The sequence below is a fragment of the Aplidium turbinatum genome, chromosome 7, assembly GCF_918807975.1.
Source record: "Aplidium turbinatum chromosome 7, kaAplTurb1.1, whole genome shotgun sequence".
Lineage (NCBI taxonomy): Eukaryota > Metazoa > Chordata > Ascidiacea > Aplousobranchia > Polyclinidae > Aplidium > Aplidium turbinatum.
In genome coordinates, this window is record NC_137478.1 from 23,150,702 (window position 1) to 23,172,691 (window position 21,990).

The 21,990-nt window shown below is 32.2% G+C and overlaps 1 protein-coding gene across 1 annotated transcript in view; it reads right to left on the bottom strand.

Moving 5' to 3' along the window:
* Positions 1 to 14,500, bottom strand: part of LOC145774261 (kelch-like protein 35) — a 43,821-nt gene extending 29,321 nt beyond the window's left edge. Inside the window, exon 1 of the mRNA XM_082585457.1 lies at positions 14,122 to 14,500. The gene's annotated coding sequence lies outside the window, so the exon portion shown is untranslated. The remainder of the gene's footprint in view (positions 1 to 14,121) is intronic.
* Positions 14,501 to 21,990: the final 7,490 nt, after the last annotated feature.

Genomic DNA, 21,990 nt, shown 5'->3' on the forward strand with positions numbered 1-21,990 from the left:
TGGTTGCATATTTGTTCTTGTTTTTTGTATGAAATGTTTTCTGCAATAAGTTCATTGGGAAGAGTATTCGTTTTAGCTTTCTTTTTTTGAAGAAGTTCATTGATAGATTTCCATGTTTTTGATGAGTTGTGTCTCGATTCATTGAAGCGTTGTTTGAAGTAGTTTTGTTTTGAGATTTGTTTAATGTGAGTTAATTTGTTTCTATATTTCTTGTAAAAAGATACTTTTTCAGGACAATTTTTTTTGTAACAAAGTTTGAATAATTTATTTTGGTGTTTGATTGAAACCAGAATTCCTTTTGTGATCCATGGCTTGTTGTACAATCCAGACTTTTTCCTACTGAGTTTTTTTAATGGGAAATGAGAGTTGATTAGTGTTTGCAAAATAAGTATCAATTTATTAGTGCTGTCGTTAATATTTTGATAGCTTGTGGTTAATTTTAGGTTTTCAAGTTGATCTGAAAGTTCACTCAAAAAAGCATCAATTTTATTTTCTTCAATTTTTCTTGTCAAATACGGACGTTTTTTCATTTTGCGTGGTACAGTTTTGATTAATAAAAATGTTGGTAAGTGATCAGATATATCATAAGTCAATACATTAGTTTGTGCACTTTCACTGTTATTAGTATAAATGTGATCAAGTAATGTTGACGAACTTTCGGTAATTCTGGTAGGCACATTAATCAAGTTTGAGCATCCCAAAGCAGTTACAGCTTGCAAATAAGAAGAAATTTTGGATTCTTTATTAGATTTGGCTAAATCAATGTTGAAATCACCCAAAACGAAGAAGTCACAACGTTCTTTTTGAATCATGTGTAAAGTATCACTGAATTTATCCAAGAAAACTTCATAATTTCTGTAAGATGGATGTCTGTATACAACGCCTATAATAATTTTTTTAGAATTGGTATGAGACAGCTCTATCCACATGTTTTCACAGTCTTCGATTATAAATTGTAGATCTTGTCTTTCAGAGTAAATGATTGAGTTATGAAGGTACATTCCAACGCCACCAGCAGTGGTTGGAGAATCAGCTTGTATGAATTTGTATTCAGCAATATTAACTAATGGATTTTCCATTTTTAATTTTGTTTCCGTTATGCACATTATATTAGGTTTAAAATCCAACTGAGTCATTAATTCTTCTAATTTAAATTTGTTTTTTATTAAGCTAACCATGTTGAAGTGAAATATTGAGAATTTTTTTTTTGATCCATGCTTTAGTTTTGTACGTATTTCAGCAACGTCTGCATACTCAGAGGTGGTGACGATGGTTTTCTTTGACGTGTTTTCAGTGGCAAAATTTGCAGGCGTAGTAAATGTGTTCTGGTCATGAGAATATGTTTTGTTACTAGAGAGGGAGTTTTTTGAGTAAGAATTTACGTAGTCAGCAGACATTGCAAGAAAGAAAATGTTTCCAATAGACAAACAAACAACCAATGATATAGGATACAAAAGATAACGGAATGATTGTACAACAAAACAAATAAGTGAATAAACCACCAACACCTGCATTTATATCTTATAATCAATATAACAGAACTGAGAAATTACTTAGGCTATGGGAGTAGTAAGTAAATGTTAGTTTCAACAAGTAAATGTATTAACCCTCGGTATTAACCTGCCACAACCACATTTGATTTTATATAGTTATGAATATGAATGGTCTTGTAAATGTATTAACCCAAAGTGGTGACGCAACAACCACATTTGATTTTGTAAATCGCAAAGTGCAAAGTCCGAAAGTGCTAAGTCCGAATTATGTGCAACAAGCAGCGATATAATTGTGAACCAGCTTCATAATTCTCACGATAGGATATTGATAAAAAGGCATTATGAAATAATGAATTGAAAAATGAATCTTTCCTAGCAAAAACATAAGATGCAATCAACAGACATACGTCATCCAAGCATCAAAAAGTGGTAACGCTAAGTGGTGACGCTATATCAAATGTAGTGACGCTAAATGGTGACGGTTAACTCCTCACTAATTTTCTAAATTATAAAACAAAAATGTCTTATAACGAGCCTAAAATAATGCATAGGCTACATAAGATTCACTTACATAACCTACACAGAATTACATTGCTAAACCTGATTGTAACCATTTTTTTTGTAAACCTTTATTACATCATTTTTTTTAAACGCTTTACCAGGGAAACAACCTACAGTATGTTTGCGGTTATTTAACGTTACAGGATTGCTTTGTGTCATCGCTTTTGTTTCATGATGCTGCGCATTGAATGTATTAATTGCGAAATCGTTTTAATTTCGTAGGCTTTCATAATTACCTTGCTTTAATTTCTTTCATTACAATTACACTACATACATTACATAAAGAGCTTGTAAATGATGTGATTTTAACTATTTTTTATCTTCGCTTCGAAGTACTGCCATAATTGTTATTACAATACAATGCCTAAACACACCTAAAGCATATACTTGAAGATCATAAAAGTTTATTAACGTTATTTGTATAATGTTTCTTGCTCAACCAACATAAAAATAGCAATCTCACAAAATAACTAATGTAGTGTTGTTGATTTAAATTGTAGATCTTTTGGTTCTAGGCATATAGAACATCACGATTTGAAATACCAACGCAAAATATATCAAAATCATGAACACAGTTATATTGCCAACATTAACAGACGGAGCAGAAACATAGTCATTCACAAAACAACAAACAAGAAATCTGGCCGCGGCGCAAAGGAACATGGAAAGAATAATATTAAACATAAATAGGAAAGACAAGATTAGAAATGAAGTCATCACAAACAAAACTTGTATTAAAGATGTTATAGAAACAACAACAAACCTAAAGTGGCAACCACAGAATGGACACGAAGATATGCAAGAAGAGCTAGAGGGAGACCAAAAAGAAGATGGCGAGATGCCATGGAAGAAAAGATTGGCATCACCTGGATGAGAACAGCAAAAGACAGAATGGTGTGGAAACATATGTGGAGGCCATCTGCCAGCAGTGGCATGACCGGTTGATGTTGATGATATATCAACGCATGTTTGTTCTTCTTCCCGTACAACACGTAGTGCGGGCCGATCGCGTTGAAGTTAGCAAACTGTCTGTATGCGTATGGACCTAAAAATTATAGATCGGTTAATATGTAGGATTTAATTAAGATGATTTCATAAAAGTTTTGTTAACTTTTTATCGGTTTGGTTGTAGCCATGTTTTTTCGTAAAGTTGTTTGCTTGCAGGAATAGAGTTTTCACTGTTGATTCTGATGGATAGATCTATTGGTTCGATTCCAGAGCTTTCCAAATGCTGGGTTTTGTTCTTGCTGAATGTGTTATTTTGGTAAATCAATGAGGTTTCACTATTTTTTGGCTTGTATGGGTTAGTTAATTTCGTTATACTTTAATTCTTTTATTCAGTGGTTTGCTTTTAGTTTAACGTAAAGTAATTAGTCAAAGGGGTGCTTAGTCGCTTATTAGTTAGTTATATGTATTATAATCTATGACTGGTCCAAAAGCTTAATAATAATAATGCATTTTTGCATCTCCATTTCGATTAATCTTCGTTTCGCTTTATGTTGGTTTCGTTAAACCTTTATTTCTTTAGGTCTACGTTTCGCTAAAACAGTGGTTTCAGCTAAACCTTCATATAGTAACGTTTGAAAAATCTAACTAACCTGGAAATTAAAGTTGTTGGTATGATGTCACTTAAAGCTTATAAGAATAATAGCTTTTTCAAAACAACGTTACTCTAACATTGTTATTGTTTTTTTGTACGAATAAATTTTTATTTTAGATGATGCTAATTCCAGCTAAACAATCAACATTCCTTTTATGCATTAAGAACACCCAAATGAACAGCTATAGAACAAATTGTTGCAACATATACTTCTGCAATCTGACAACTAGAAAAAAAAATCAACATCACAAATTGTTACCTTAACTTAAGACAAGCATGAAAAAATACAAAGCTCTAACAGAATGCGACCACAAATTTTGCAACACGTAATGACACCTGATGATAAAAACACACAAACAAATCTTCAAACACAAATTTTAACGTTACAAATTATGCAAAAGAAACTTGTGATATTTTATTGTATTTTCTTAAGCTTGTAAAAATAAAATTGCAATTTGTTGAAAATATTTTTTAAGTTTGTAAAAGAAAATTTAAGTTTGTGGCTTAAAATAATTTTTCAGGTGTATGTTTTCAGAGATAAACTTTCAGATTACAATTTGTTGAAACTATTTTTGTTATTTTCAGTTTGTAAGTTATGGAACTTAAAAGTTTGCAGCTAGTCAGTTAATTTTTGTTTTGATTTGTCAATCATACAACTTAAAAGTTTATAGTTTGTTAAAAAAAAATATTTTTAGTTGTTGGTTTTTACAAAGAAAGCTTTGTGATTTATTAAAATTATTTATTTTCATTTTTGCAAGTAACAGAACTAACTTTTTCAATTTCTTAAAATAATTTTAGAGTAAAAACTTTCAGTTTACAGTTTGTTGAAATAATTCTTTTATTTCTTTCAAGGATATTACATCTGCTTATTTATTTATTTGTTTAATTTTTATATGTTACACAATTCAGTTTGTAACGTTTTAGCATAGAAAACCAAGATGAGGTATTTCCAGCAACTTAAAGCACGCTTATGATTTTATATATTTATGAATATGAATGGACTTGTAAATGTATTAATCCTAAGTGGTGAAGCACATTTGATTTTATGTGAGAAGGGTAAATCGCAAAGTACAAAGTCCGAATTAAGTGAAGCGACATAATTGTGTAACCGCGTTCGCTTCATAATTCTCAGGATAGGATATTGATGAAAAGGCACCTTATTATGAAATAATTAAAAAATGCTCATAACATATATGAAGTATAAAAAGGGTGGAATGAATGTTTTTTTTTTATGTGATAGTTTGGAAAACATGGAGAAACAAATCTCACCAATCTATGCGCCACAACCGTATGAATATAAACCATTGTATGAGGCTGAACAAGGCTTAGCTAACGAATCAAAACTTAAACGTGCTTCAGAAAAAGTTGTTGACATCGCCAGTACTTTCAATGTGAAGCATGAAATTGAATTTAAGCCTCACTTAAGACGAGCTTCATTATCTGTTTGCGTCGGAAGAAAAGCGTTTCATCCTGAACAACTTTGCAAAGTCGCGAAAAAGCTAATTGTAAAACAACCGTTTTTTTGCTTTTCCCTCCACGAAAAATATCTTACCAATTTTATACTGGAGCAAAGAAGAAGATTTAAATTATTGTTCTCATAGTCAGCATATCCAGCGAGTGAAAGAGGAGCTCCTACCTCAACAAATTGATTTGAATTTTACCAATGGGAAAGTTTACGCGCCAGCTGCCTATCTCTCGTATATTATCGATGGGAAAGTGAATGTGAAGGTTTATCATGAAGCGTGTCCCTTGCCAACTCCAGAAGATCAACACCAATTACAAGAAATCCTCAAATATTTAAAAGTCCTAAAGGATCAAACACCAGCGCTTTTCGACCTCAAAAACGTATTAAATTAGATTCGATTCTGTGATTGTTTTGAACCATTTGTCAATAAAATATGATTGAAACTGTGCTGTCTTGTTTCTTTTGTCAGTCAGCACGTAAGTTTTATTAAACAACAAGATTTCCAATAAAAAACACAGCAAAAATAAGTCGTAAAGCACATAGACACATACACAAATTATATTGATAATGGCAAAGTAGTGACAGCATCAGAACAGACGATACGTTTCACATAAAAATATGCCAATCCTTTTTTAGTTTGATGATATGTGTAAATTTTGTTTCTACATTCTGACAATTAGAAAAAAAAAATCAAAAAACCTAACGCAAACTACATCACTAATTGTTGCCTAAACTTAAGACAAGCATGAAAAAATACAAATTCTAGCAGAATGCGAGCACAAATTTTGCAACACGTAATGACACCTGATGATAAAAACACACAAACAAATCTCCAAACACAGATTTTAACGTTAGAAATTATGCAAAAGAAACTTGCGATATTTTGTTGTAGTTTCTTAAGCTTGTAAAAATAAAATTGTAATTTCCTGAAAATATTTTTAGTTCGTAAAAGAAAATTTAAGTTTGTAACTTGAAATAATTTTTCATGTGCATGTTTTCAGAGCTAAACTTTCAGATTAAAATTTGTTGAAACTATTTTTTTTTATTTTCAGTTTGTAAGTTATGGAACTTATCAGTTTGTTAAATATTTTAGTTGTTGGTTTTTGCAATGAAAACTTTGTGATTTGTTAAAATTGTTGTTCAGTATGTAAACGAAAATTTAAGTTGTGATTTAAAATAATTTTTCGTGTGTATGCTATTAGAATATTTTTTTTTAATTTACAATTTGTCAAAACTACTTTATTATTTTGTACTGTAAAACAAAACTTAACTATTCTTTTTATTTAAAATAATTTTTCGTGTGTATTTTCTTTGAGCAAAACTTTCATCATGTTTCCTTATTTCACATTTATTAACTTTACAAAATTAAATGTGAATAATTATATATAATGTAAACTTGATATTTGATTTAACTTATAAATTAATTAAGATAATAATAACTCAAATTGATAGTTTTCTTGTACATAGTTTTGTTTGAAGCAAAAAATATTATGATAATGTTTAGTTTACAATAACTTATTACTACTTATTGCGAATTAATGTGAGTTACTCTTAGATTGATATTTTGTTTTCTTATTTCTAAAAAATAATACATCGGCTTATCTATTTTTTATATGATACACAATTCAGTTTGTAAAGTTTTTAGAGTAAAAAAAAATCAAGTTAAAGTATTCCAGCAACCATATCGGGGTGCTTAAACGCATAAGATGTGGCTACTCAAAGCGCACTTATAATTTGCAAACTCTTCAAACACTTTCGATGTGTCACATTAAACTTTTAAATGGCAACACCATGTACTTAAGGTTTCACCTCCATTCTGTTCTGAAGTTTTTATTATTGAACTGTTGGTTCTCTGATCGATCCCATGCTTCCATTTGTAAGAAGTATTAGTTGTCTTGTTAATACTGGGGTCACATTTTTTTTTTGACATTTTCAACCCACCTGTTAGTTTTGTTAAAAACAAGCATGGTTTACTTTGTAAATGCTAAAACTTTTATGCTGGTAGTTTTATCAAGCATATTAGGATATATTACAATTCATCTGGAAAGATAATGATTAGCTAAAACTTTCTGTTTTAAAGTAACAACAAAATATTCTATCTGACTCTTCCTTGTTTCTTCTTCATCTAAATTTGTTGTCTTATTATAAATCTCATGTACAAAATCGTGCCCAATGGACATCTATCAATGTCATCATACTTCTTCCACTAGATTTGTTCTATTGGCATGTATTATCGTACTTGTGATTGATGTTACACTAACGACAATTTATCAATCACCAAGCCAAGATAGTCAACAAAACAACATGTTTACAAAAACTATAATATTTATAGTATATATTCTTAAAGTTCATATAAATAGATATAATATATAATACTATATTCCATTTAAATATTTATAATATATTTTATATATATGTGTTAATAACATAAATAGGTATAACTTTGTAGGATAACCTAGTTAGAATATGTTTTTTTAAACATGTTGTTTTGTTGACTATCTTGGCTTGGTGATTGATAAATTGTCGTTAGTGTAACATCAATCACAAGTACGATAATACATGCCAATAGAACAAATCTAGTGGAAGAAGTATGATGACATTGATAGATGTCCATTGGGCACGATTTTGTACATGAGATTTATAATAAGACAACAAATTTAGATGAAGAAGAAACAAGGAAGAGTCAGATAGAATATTTTGTTGTTACTTTAAAACAGAAAGTTTTAGCTAATCATTATCTTTCCAGATGAATTGTAATATATCCTAATATGCTTGATAAAACTACCAGCATAAAAGTTTTAGCATTTACAAAGTAAACCATGCTTGTTTTTAACAAAACTAACAGGTGGGTTGAAAATGTCAAAAAAAAAATGTGACCCCAGTATTAACAAGACAACTAATACTTCTTACAAATGGAAGCATGGGATCGATCAGAGAACCAACAGTTCAATAATAAAAACTTCAGAACAGAATGGAGGTGAAACCTTAAGTACATGGTGTTGCCATTTAAAAGTTTAATGTGACACATCGAAAGTGTTTGAAGAGTTTGCAAATTATAAGTGCGCTTTGAGTAGCCACATCTTATGCGTTTAAGCACCCCGATATGGTTGCTGGAATACTTTAACTTGATTTTTTTTTACTCTAAAAACTTTACAAACTGAATTGTGTATCATATAAAAAATAGATAAGCCGATGTATTATTTTTTAGAAATAAGAAAACAAAATATCAATCTAAGAGTAACTCACATTAATTCGCAATAAGTAGTAATAAGTTATTGTAAACTAAACATTATCATAATATTTTTTGCTTCAAACAAAACTATGTACAAGAAAACTATCAATTTGAGTTATTATTATCTTAATTAATTTATAAGTTAAATCAAATATCAAGTTTACATTATATATAATTATTCACATTTAATTTTGTAAAGTTAATAAATGTGAAATAAGGAAACATGATGAAAGTTTTGCTCAAAGAAAATACACACGAAAAATTATTTTAAATAAAAAGAATAGTTAAGTTTTGTTTTACAGTACAAAATAATAAAGTAGTTTTGACAAATTGTAAATTAAAAAAAAATATTCTAATAGCATACACACGAAAAATTATTTTAAATCACAACTTAAATTTTCGTTTACATACTGAACAACAATTTTAACAAATCACAAAGTTTTCATTGCAAAAACCAACAACTAAAATATTTAACAAACTGATAAGTTCCATAACTTACAAACTGAAAATAAAAAAAAATAGTTTCAACAAATTTTAATCTGAAAGTTTAGCTCTGAAAACATGCACATGAAAAATTATTTCAAGTTACAAACTTAAATTTTCTTTTACGAACTAAAAATATTTTCAGGAAATTACAATTTTATTTTTACAAGCTTAAGAAACTACAACAAAATATCGCAAGTTTCTTTTGCATAATTTCTAACGTTAAAATCTGTGTTTGGAGATTTGTTTGTGTGTTTTTATCATCAGGTGTCATTACGTGTTGCAAAATTTGTGCTCGCATTCTGCTAGAATTTGTATTTTTTCATGCTTGTCTTAAGTTTAGGCAACAATTAGTGATGTAGTTTGCGTTAGGTTTTTTGATTTTTTTTTTCTAATTGTCAGAATGTAGAAACAAAATTTACACATATCATCAAACTAAAAAAGGATTGGCATATTTTTATGTGAAACGTATCGTCTGTTCTGATGCTGTCACTACTTTGCCATTATCAATATAATTTGTGTATGTGTCTATGTGCTTTACGACTTATTTTTGCTGTGTTTTTTATTGGAAATCTTGTTGTTTAATAAAACTTACGTGCTGACTGACAAAAGAAACAAGACAGCACAGTTTCAATCATATTTTATTGACAAATGGTTCAAAACAATCACAGAATCGAATCTAATTTAATACGTTTTTGAGGTCGAAAAGCGCTGGTGTTTGATCCTTTAGGACTTTTAAATATTTGAGGATTTCTTGTAATTGGTGTTGATCTTCTGGAGTTGGCAAGGGACACGCTTCATGATAAACCTTCACATTCACTTTCCCATCGATAATATACGAGAGATAGGCAGCTGGCGCGTAAACTTTCCCATTGGTAAAATTCAAATCAATTTGTTGAGGTAGGAGCTCCTCTTTCACTCGCTGGATATGCTGACTATGAGAACAATAATTTAAATCTTCTTCTTTGCTCCAGTATAAAATTGGTAAGATATTTTTCGTGGAGGGAAAAGCAAAAAAACGGTTGTTTTACAATTAGCTTTTTCGCGACTTTGCAAAGTTGTTCAGGATGAAACGCTTTTCTTCCGACGCAAACAGATAATGAAGCTCGTCTTAAGTGAGGCTTAAATTCAATTTCATGCTTCACATTGAAAGTACTGGCGATGTCAACAACTTTTTCTGAAGCACGTTTAAGTTTTGATTCGTTAGCTAAGCCTTGTTCAGCCTCATACAATGGTTTATATTCATACGGTTGTGGCGCATAGATTGGTGAGATTTGTTTCTCCATGTTTTCCAAACTATCACATAAAAAAAAAACATTCATTCCACCCTTTTTATACTTCATATATGTTATGAGCATTTTTTAATTATTTCATAATAAGGTGCCTTTTCATCAATATCCTATCCTGAGAATTATGAAGCGAACGCGGTTACACAATTATGTCGCTTCACTTAATTCGGACTTTGTACTTTGCGATTTACCCTTCTCACATAAAATCAAATGTGCTTCACCACTTAGGATTAATACATTTACAAGTCCATTCATATTCATAAATATATAAAATCATAAGCGTGCTTTAAGTTGCTGGAAATACCTCATCTTGGTTTTCTATGCTAAAACGTTACAAACTGAATTGTGTAACATATAAAAATTAAACAAATAAATAAATAAGCAGATGTAATATCCTTGAAAGAAATAAAAGAATTATTTCAACAAACTGTAAACTGAAAGTTTTTACTCTAAAATTATTTTAAGAAATTGAAAAAGTTAGTTCTGTTACTTGCAAAAATGAAAATAAATAATTTTAATAAATCACAAAGCTTTCTTTGTAAAAACCAACAACTAAAAATATTTTTTTTTAACAAACTATAAACTTTTAAGTTGTATGATTGACAAATCAAAACAAAAATTAACTGACTAGCTGCAAACTTTTAAGTTCCATAACTTACAAACTGAAAATAACAAAAATAGTTTCAACAAATTGTAATCTGAAAGTTTATCTCTGAAAACATACACCTGAAAAATTATTTTAAGCCACAAACTTAAATTTTCTTTTACAAACTTAAAAAATATTTTCAACAAATTGCAATTTTATTTTTACAAGTTTAAGAAAATACAATAAAATATCACAAGTTTCTTTTGCATAATTTGTAACGTTAAAATTTGTGTTTGAAGATTTGTTTGTGTGTTTTTATCATCAGGTGTCATTACGTGTTGCAAAATTTGTGCTCGCATTCTGTTAGAGCTTTGTATTTTTTCATGCTTGTCTTAAGTTAAGGTAACAATTTGTGATGTTGATTTTTTTTTTCTAGTTGTCAGATTGCAGAAGTATATGTTGCAACAATTTGTTCTATAGCTGTTCATTTGGGTGTTCTTAATGCATAAAAGGAATGTTGATTGTTTAGCTGGAATTAGCATCATCTAAAATAAAAATTTATTCGTACAAAAAAAACAATAACAATGTTAGAGTAACGTTGTTTTGAAAAAGCTATTATTCTTATAAGCTTTAAGTGACATCATACCAACAACTTTAATTTCCAGGTTAGTTAGATTTTTCAAACGTTACTATATGAAGGTTTAGCTGAAACCACTGTTTTAGCGAAACGTAGACCTAAAGAAATAAAGGTTTAACGAAACCAACATAAAGCGAAACGAAGATTAATCGAAATGGAGATGCAAAAATGCATTATTATTATTAAGCTTTTGGACCAGTCATAGATTATAATACATATAACTAACTAATAAGCGACTAAGCACCCCTTTGACTAATTACTTTACGTTAAACTAAAAGCAAACCACTGAATAAAAGAATTAAAGTATAACGAAATTAACTAACCCATACAAGCCAAAAAATAGTGAAACCTCATTGATTTACCAAAATAACACATTCAGCAAGAACAAAACCCAGCATTTGGAAAGCTCTGGAATCGAACCAATAGATCTATCCATCAGAATCAACAGTGAAAACTCTATTCCTGCAAGCAAACAACTTTACGAAAAAACATGGCTACAACCAAACCGATAAAAAGTTAACAAAACTTTTATGAAATCATCTTAATTAAATCCTACATATTAACCGATCTATAATTTTTAGGTCCATACGCATACAGACAGTTTGCTAACTTCAACGCGATCGGCCCGCACTACGTGTTGTACGGGAAGAAGAACAAACATGCGTTGATATATCATCAACATCAACCGGTCATGCCACTGCTGGCAGATGGCCTCCACATATGTTTCCACACCATTCTGTCTTTTGCTGTTCTCATCCAGGTGATGCCAATCTTTTCTTCCATGGCATCTCGCCATCTTCTTTTTGGTCTCCCTCTAGCTCTTCTTGCATATCTTCGTGTCCATTCTGTGGTTGCCACTTTAGGTTTGTTGTTGTTTCTATAACATCTTTAATACAAGTTTTGTTTGTGATGACTTCATTTCTAATCTTGTCTTTCCTATTTATGTTTAATATTATTCTTTCCATGTTCCTTTGCGCCGCGGCCAGATTTCTTGTTTGTTGTTTTGTGAATGACTATGTTTCTGCTCCGTCTGTTAATGTTGGCAATATAACTGTGTTCATGATTTTGATATATTTTGCGTTGGTATTTCAAATCGTGATGTTCTATATGCCTAGAACCAAAAGATCTACAATTTAAATCAACAACACTACATTAGTTATTTTGTGAGATTGCTATTTTTATGTTGGTTGAGCAAGAAACATTATACAAATAACGTTAATAAACTTTTATGATCTTCAAGTATATGCTTTAGGTGTGTTTAGGCATTGTATTGTAATAACAATTATGGCAGTACTTCGAAGCGAAGATAAAAAATAGTTAAAATCACATCATTTACAAGCTCTTTATGTAATGTATGTAGTGTAATTGTAATGAAAGAAATTAAAGCAAGGTAATTATGAAAGCCTACGAAATTAAAACGATTTCGCAATTAATACATTCAATGCGCAGCATCATGAAACAAAAGCGATGACACAAAGCAATCCTGTAACGTTAAATAACCGCAAACATACTGTAGGTTGTTTCCCTGGTAAAGCGTTTAAAAAAAATGATGTAATAAAGGTTTACAAAAAAAATGGTTACAATCAGGTTTAGCAATGTAATTCTGTGTAGGTTATGTAAGTGAATCTTATGTAGCCTATGCATTATTTTAGGCTCGTTATAAGACATTTTTGTTTTATAATTTAGAAAATTAGTGAGGAGTTAACCGTCACCATTTAGCGTCACTACATTTGATATAGCGTCACCACTTAGCGTTACCACTTTTTGATGCTTGGATGACGTATGTCTGTTGATTGCATCTTATGTTTTTGCTAGGAAAGATTCATTTTTCAATTCATTATTTCATAATGCCTTTTTATCAATATCCTATCGTGAGAATTATGAAGCTGGTTCACAATTATATCGCTGCTTGTTGCACATAATTCGGACTTAGCACTTTCGGACTTTGCACTTTGCGATTTACAAAATCAAATGTGGTTGTTGCGTCACCACTTTGGGTTAATACATTTACAAGACCATTCATATTCATAACTATATAAAATCAAATGTGGTTGTGGCAGGTTAATACCGAGGGTTAATACATTTACTTGTTGAAACTAACATTTACTTACTACTTATGGGTGACAAAAGAGACAATTTAATGCAAGAACTTGCAATTAATTAAGACTAAATAGAACGTACAGCAAATCAAGTCGAAGTAGTGTGAGAAAAAACTTAGAAACAAAATCACTATTAATACGTCATAATAAACAAGTTTAACAAGGAAGTTAAAACATCAGCCTTCTACCGTACGTACCAAGTTAGTGTTATTTAAGTAGAAATTTACAATAAAAAGTTAGTGGTGAACTACAAACTATTGGCCAACAAAAGAAAATTAAAGAAAAGGCAGAGTTGTAACATACAGTAGGCCGACAATGAAAAAGTCCAGATTTAATCCTTTAAAAAATTGATTTGGTAGGTCATAAACAACCTTTTTCTGAGTCAATGGTTACAGCACCAAACCTGGACAGGGTTTTCTCTTGTTCTGGGTGAGAATGAAGGTTGACAACGGTTAGGTAAAATATAAAGACGTCCGAAAAGATTTCTTGTTACTTTTCTTCAAAGTTCAATTAACTCTGAGCAATCCAACTCAGAAAATGCAACTAACAGAATGGCTGCCAAATTCACTGATAGCTTCTAGCTTGCCTAAATCAAGGTTTCTTTATAGTGACCTCTTTCTACGAGTTCTTTTTCAATTTCGAAAGTTTTGCTACTGAAATGATCACAATTAAATACCTTTCTTATTTTGTCCGAATTTAGTTATTCTCCAGGTCTTAGCTTTTCTTGAGTCCAATTTATATATTTAGACCTGGAGAGCAAAATCTTTGCTGTTTACTTTATAAAAGCGCGGGAAAAACTCTATTGATTAATCTATACTATTGATTAAATATACTATTGATTATACTATTGATTATAACTACTATAATTACTACTATACTATTGATTAATCAAAATTTTAAATAGCTGAAACTGCTACCTACATGTAATAATTACTTGTTAAACTTTGACATTTACAAAGCCTAAAAAACATTACTAAAAGAGCTGTTCTATACAAATCTGTAAGTGTTTGCAACCTTGCTGGTCTAGCCTGCAGCTTATTCTACCTAGCACAGATCAATATCAATCGTGTGATTGAAAAGTCGTAAACAAATTTCAACAATTGTTTTATTGTGACGGAACAATGAACAAAATTAGCAATGCTTAGCTGTGACAAAAGAATAAATCCCAGAGAACAAAACTAAAATAAGATAGAGTTTAAAACAATACGATAGATTCTGCAAGCAAAAAATCACAATGAATAAGTTTATTTGAATTATTCCACGTCAGAAAAAGTAAAAAATATGCACAATTTTCATCCGCACTGCAATTTTTTTCATCCGCACAAGTGCGTACCATCCCACAGGTTGAAAAGCACTGGAATAGGCTGTTTTGCATTCAACTCAGCGTCTTTTTCTTTTTTTCAAAACAAACGCTGCGTCATTCTTTTCTCTAGTTTTTAGTTTCTGTATTTCAAAAGTGATGCAATTATACGTTTTAGAGACGGCCTTTTTCATTGCCAAATTATACCTTGAAAATAGCTCTGCTGTAAAATCTTTTAGTTATTTTAGTTAAACTCCTTAGCCCTTTGCATTGTTATGTTGTCAAAGATGGAGTCCCAACAGATTGTGGAGTCAGTCTGATGTTTTTGATCCGAATTCACAATCTATGGTTTGAAAAAGCTTTTTGGCACATTTGCTAAAAAGTAGAGGCCCACTAGTAAATTTCGGAGGAGGGGATGGTGCTCACACGCTCCTGTAGGGCAGGCCTTTCTTTTTCGTTATATATGTTCAGAGTGCGATAAATTTGGTGTAAAGTACCTACCGTAATAAATTGCATTCGATATTTAAACTTTCACAGAGAGGTTCAATTTATTCTTTAATCTAAGAACATTGCCTGTTAATAGAACTATCAGTTTTTACTTATCCGTTTAGACCAGTGGTTCTCCAACTGGGGTACGCGGTCCTTTTGGGGTCTGCGAGACAATTTACACCTTCCAAAAAAATTAACACGATCCCGAAGAAAAAAATTTTGTGGAAAGTAAAAATTTTCAGGCAACTTATTTTCCAAACTAAACTTAACAGATATATTTTAGTTGGCTTGGCATCGCTCCACACAGTTTTTTCAGTCTGTCCTTTCGTTTGATTGTGATAGCCTTTGTTTCGTTTCTATCGCCTTTGTGACATCAAGGGGTGCATAGTGGTGACGTACTCCTACAACACTCGGGTTTACCAGATCTAGAACAGAATTACGAAATATACTTGACTAAAAATTAGGTAGGCGAAGTTGATTGATAAGGCTGGTTATTTTTACTGATTTAAGTTTTGAATTGAATGCTTTTCCGAACTTTTAGCTTTAGTCAAATTAGCTTAAAATTAAGAACTTTACAACTTTACTACCTGAATTTTTAACTTCAATTTGAGTAAAAAAGTGAAAATGGCTCAGCCTTGAAAAAAATTAAGATTCAGTGATTCCTATGTTCCATTTGGTTTCACTGTGATACATTCTGGAGGAGAAGAAAAGCCGCAGTGTGTGCTTTGCTGTAAAGTTTTAGCAAGTTCTGTTCTAAAACCTAGCAAGCTGAAAAGACATTTGGTAACAGATCAAAATCATATTAAACCAAACGGAACCTAACATAGAACTGATAACAAAACTTTTGAAAAAGTTTTTGAGAACCACTGGTACCTAACATCATGCTTTTCATATTTACCTATCTAATAATTCAATCCAAAAGTAGGCCTATAGTGACATACGCAAAGCCAAAGACCGTTGAGAGTTTATATTTCACCAACAGATAGCCTCGGCTACCTTAATCCTTAGTTATACTATAAAGTAGCATTAGGCTATTCTTGATACAAAAATGTCAAATTGCGTTGTATCGAATCCCCCCCTCTGCCAGTAAGAATATTCTGTATACGCCACTGAACGTACCATTAACACGTGTGGTTCATTGGGTTGAGTAAACTAACTACGTCATGCACGTAAAACATTATATGCGAGTGTTAGATCACATTTTTTTGTTTTCAATATAAAATCTATCCAAATATGTAAAATAGTTGCTGCAAACTAAAAAATTATCGTCAATGCAAACTGAGTAGTGAGTATGGTAGGCTAATTTTACACAATATGACTTAGTGGCTACTATTAGCAAATGGGTGTCAATTCGTTTCGATTCCATTTTTTTTAAATGATTTGCAGTTTAAATGCAGTTAATGCAGTTCAAATTAAAAAAAAAATTCGAAAAAATTTCGAATGCCGTTCGTTGAATTCGGTAGCAAGAAAATGAAGAATGCTCGTCTATCACTCATTACTATGCTCTTCAGGACAATAGTTGATTTCGCAATTATGACGCAATAATGATTTTAACTTTTCTAGCCGGCCTTTCGCTTTTCTATAAGACAATTACTGCATAATTTTTTTAATAATGCAAATTTGAATTGGTATGATTTCTCTATCGCGGGCCGGACTTCAAACATCACTGTTTTAGGACCATGCAACAGCTACTACTGGATTTTGGTTAGCACTAGATCCATGACAAAATTGATTGGACATTAATTATTGATTTATTGGATTTATTAATCTTTATAAAAATTACACAGATATTTTTAGACGTTTGGAGTCATTCAACAGACAATTCGAATTGTATGACCTTCCTTCAATTTGCGCAGAATCAATGTTTGAAGTTGTTGATGAAATGTAGAAAAAAATTACTCCTCGTATATTTTCCAAACAAAACCTTTGATTGGTGACGTCAATAAACAAATGGGAAAAACCTAGAACATCACACAACTAAGGCGAAAGAAAAAATTGAATTGAGTCCTGTCTTTGTCATGAGTTACCAAGGGGGGTGGGGGGACTTATATACCAGTCCCAGATATACAAGTCCCTCCCACCCCCCTTGGTAACTCATGACAAAGACAGGACTCAATGGACATGGCTCTTTCGCCTTAGTTGTGTGATGTTCTAGGCGTTACCAAACAAATGACCTAAAGTCCTAAATCATTTGATTCCTCTTTGAATAACTTTCATCAATAATGCGACACAAACTTTGTGGGTCATAAAAGCTGTGGGATATTGTGACTCAATGAACAACTCTTACATGCAGTACAAAAATTTTAAACTAAAAAAGTTGTCCAAACCTTCCTTTGCTGAAGGAGCGGGAAGAACTTCAGTTGCAGCACCACGTGGAATTGCAGATAGAAGTAAAATATTAGTACATTCCAATGAAGTCGTAATCAATTCCTGATGAATTGTAAGAAACTTTAGCAAATTTGTACACAAGTTTAGTGTCATTACTTCAATATTTATCAGATAGTTGTTGTTTGTTGTAACATTGGTTTCACAAATTCACATCAAATCATTTGTGAATCAGATTTCGGCACCAAAATTAACGAATGATTGCAGATAAAATACCCATCAAGTCCTTCTCCACAACAGAAGCCATATGCTGGAGTGGAGCCTTTTTTGCTTAGTTTATATTGAATACATCAGTACGTTAGTTTATTGTTTTATAACGTTGTATTGAAAAACTTCTTGTTGTTGTAATAACTCGTGTTATATTTCCAATCGCTATGGTGAGCTGAATGTAATACTTCTCATAATTCATCTTACTTATTGTTGAAGAATCTTATTTAAACTTATCATTGTACCTGTACAAGTATGTAGTACATTATGCTATCTCCTAGGAACTTTCAAAGTGATCACAATAGTGACAATATTGAATGGGCATTGGGCAGCACTGTTTTGATGATATTTACTTATATTCCACTTCATCGTTTTTCCTAGCATAACCATGCCAGTTACAAACATATAACAATTATCATCAGCAACAACATATGCTCACTGTTGCTACATGTTAGTTAGTGATTACTAATTGTAATATTTGTCAGATTTACCTCTTTCAATGCAACATTTTGCAAGAAATTCCAAGATAATTTTCCAAGTTTAACAAAACTGAAAAGTTTAACCATGTGCTTCTTACGTGTGGTGACGTCATGTTTAACCCAATTTATGAGCGCATTAAAAACATTTTCTTCCGAAGATACCTGAATGACGTCATCTATTACTATTACTGTACTTCATCACAAATGAGTATTACGTAACAGAAAAATAAGATTTGAAATGTCGACTCCAAATTCTTCTGCTCAGTTCGTGGAATGGAAAGCAGATAATGGCCAAGCAAACAAATTACCTGAATGTTAAGTCTAGTACTTGCTAAAAAAAATTGCATATGGATATGAACGGCAGTCACAAATTTTAACCTTTTTGTAAGTACCACCATTACTAGCCTAAAAAAAGTTGTTCTTCTGCAATGGTTCAAATCAACTTACATTTAAGTAGAAATCGCTTATTGCAGCTTTTATAAATCATGTAAACATTGATATTTTGTGGCGTATTAACTATTTATGCACTCCCTGATTAGTTATTGCTTACGGTGTATTTACCATGGAGAATAAGCATTTGATATCTCGGAGTGGTTTGAATAGTGAACAGGCAATGATTATGTATGTGACTTTCCGTCTACATTTCTTCGCACCCACAGGCAGGGATTGCCCACAGGTAGCACTTGCCTTGATTATGTGACTGTCCCAAGAACATGTAACTGCTCACAAATTAAATAACTGGCGAAGAGTCTGATACAATTTTGTTTGTGGTATTTGTGATTGTCCAATTAAGTTTGGAGTCTTAATTTGAAATAGGCCTACAAACCTTTTTCTCTTCTACTTGCATCACTTCAAACATCACGTCTGGTGTTAGCTCTTTGAACTCTTTTCCATCGATGACTGATTCAAAGTTCTCAGCAATGACAATGTTAGCTTTTGCCGCAACTTGGTCCAGATCATGCATTTTCGAATACGCTTGAATTGTTAAGCAATTCGTCGCATCAATTTCATCAAGAAGAAATTCGATGCAATATTGCTTGAGATCTAAACAACAACCAACACCAATGAAAAACCTTATTGTGCAATAAAACCTGTTAAAAATTTTTATGAATAAATAAAACTGCCAACTCCTGCCATGGTATCTTTGCTATGAAATATAAAAACGCAAAACAATGATTGTTTGTTAATGTTTCCAGTTAACCTAGCCGACTGTGACCAAAAATGAGCTCAGGAAAGGAGCCAACACTAACAAGTAAATTCAATAAAAATTGCTTCAAAATTATTTATCAACAAGTTAAAAATTATAACTTCTGCCCTTGTGCTGATATCTGCGCCACAATCCAAAAACAAAAAACATTCAAAAAAAACAAAAACTGATTGTATTAAATGATTAAAGTTATCATAAGCTGTTGTGTATAACGTTTCCTCACATTCGTAAAACACAAAAAAGATTAATTTATTTTTAAGCAATCGTTGATACTTACTTGGAATTTGCAAATAATTTGCAGCTTCAAGCAAATTGTATACGTTTTCACTTGTGACCACCACTTCACAAGTATACATAAAGTTTAAAACAACTTCCATGATATCCTCTTTCACTCCGTGGATATTTGCTTTATTTTCATACTTTTCATTCATCTAACAATTCACAAAATGAACAAAACTGGGTCACAGCATGACGCATTTACCAAGATTATGACGTTAATGACGTGACCAATAAATGAGTTTGTACAAATAAACAATCAGGAGCTGAACAGAGATGAAAATATCAATATCATCTAACAATATCTAACAACTATCTATCTAACATCTAACAAACTAACAATATCATCTTTGTTCAAATTTGAAGTGAAAACAATTTTAATTTACGTTGTTACATTTAATCTGGTTAATTTTGTTTTTCTAACAATGTTGTCAGATCTACATTTACGTTTACTGCATTGAGGAGTCTTTAAGCTCAAAACAGTCTTTAAGCTCTCTTCCGCAGTAAATACACTTGTTATATAAAGTATCTTACACAACAAAATGTCTATTAGCATGTCAATAAATTATCTTTTTTTATGCCAAGCCTAGACCCTATTATACAATTGCTATGTATTTTGTGATTGAATAGTTTTGAAAGAAGTAATAACCGCATTGTTCAGTAGTAGTAGTAGTAGTAGTCCAGTTTTAATCCGGTGATGTCCCCGTTACCGAGGGTGGCCGGATTCACCTCCAAGTGCCGCAATCGTCTTCACACCCTGCCTCCACATCGATCTGTCTAGCGCGTCCTCTCTTGTCAACCCCACCTTGCTGCTTTCTTCCTCAACTTGCTTTTTCCACGTTTTCTTTGGTCTTCCTTGTTTTCTACGACCCTCCACTCGCAATTCCAGCGCTCTTCTCAAAACATCATCTTCATCCCTTCTCAAAACATGCAGATACCACCTCACTCCATTCGCTTTTGCCAACTTATCAACACTCTCATTCAACCCAAGCAAGCTCATAAGTTCTTCGGTATTCCTTTTGTCCATCAGCTTTACACCACACATTGCTCTCACCATCGCTCTCTCAGTTCTTCTTAAAATCGCCAATTCGTTTTTCCGTATGCACCATGTCTCACTTCCGTACAGCATTGCAGATCTCACACAACTAGTATAAATTCTTCCTCTCATTTTCAACGGAAATCTTCTACCACATAACAACTCTCGACACTCTCTGAGTTTCACCCAACCAAACCTTCCTCTTGCAGTCACTGCCGCTTCACAACCACCACTGGCATTCAGTCTATCTCCTAGATAACGAAAGGCATTTACTGATTCAACCTCGTCATTCAGCTTTTCAACAGGACCAATCATTCCTTCCTCAATCTTCTTGCATCTTTCACATTCAAAACCATCTCCAGATCTGCATGTCACTCTCTTCATCTTTGCACATCTTCCATGCACCCATTTCTTGCATTTCGTGCATGTAACAGAATTTGCCATCACTCTTCTTCCGCAGACGCCACATGGGTCAATTTTGCTCATTGTGATTTCCCCTTCCGTTTCGCATATTACGACCTTTGTCTTTTTGATGTTCACACGCATACCTTTACATTCAAACGACTCCTTCCACTTCTCAAATTTCCCTCTCAGATCTTCCATTGTGTCACTCAACAAAACCAAATCATCAGCGTACAGTATCTCCATTAATGAATCTTCTCTTACACATTCGCTAATCACATCAATCACAATGGCAAAGATTAGAGGAGAGAAGACAGATCCCTGGTGTACACCGACCTTCACCGAAAACTCGTCTGAGAGGGCAGATCCAACGCGAACTCTCGTCCTTGCACCGTCGTATAGACCCATTACGGCTTGCACGAGAGCTTCTGGCATTACTTTTTTTCTCATTGCCCATTCCATCACTCTTCTTGGAACTCTATCAAACGCCTTTTCCATGTCCACGAAACACATGTACAAGTTCTTACCCTTGTTCCGATATTCCTCTTGCAACCTTCTCAAAATAAAAATAGCATCTGTCGTTCCCTTCCCAGGCATAAATCCACACTGCATCTCGTCCAGCTTCACCACAGATCTTATTCTATTCTCCAACACCCTTTCCACTACCTTCATTGCATGCTCCAACAGTTTTATTCCCCTATATGACCCACAATCCATTACATCACCCTTTCCCTTGAAGATGGGTATCACCACACTCATCTTCC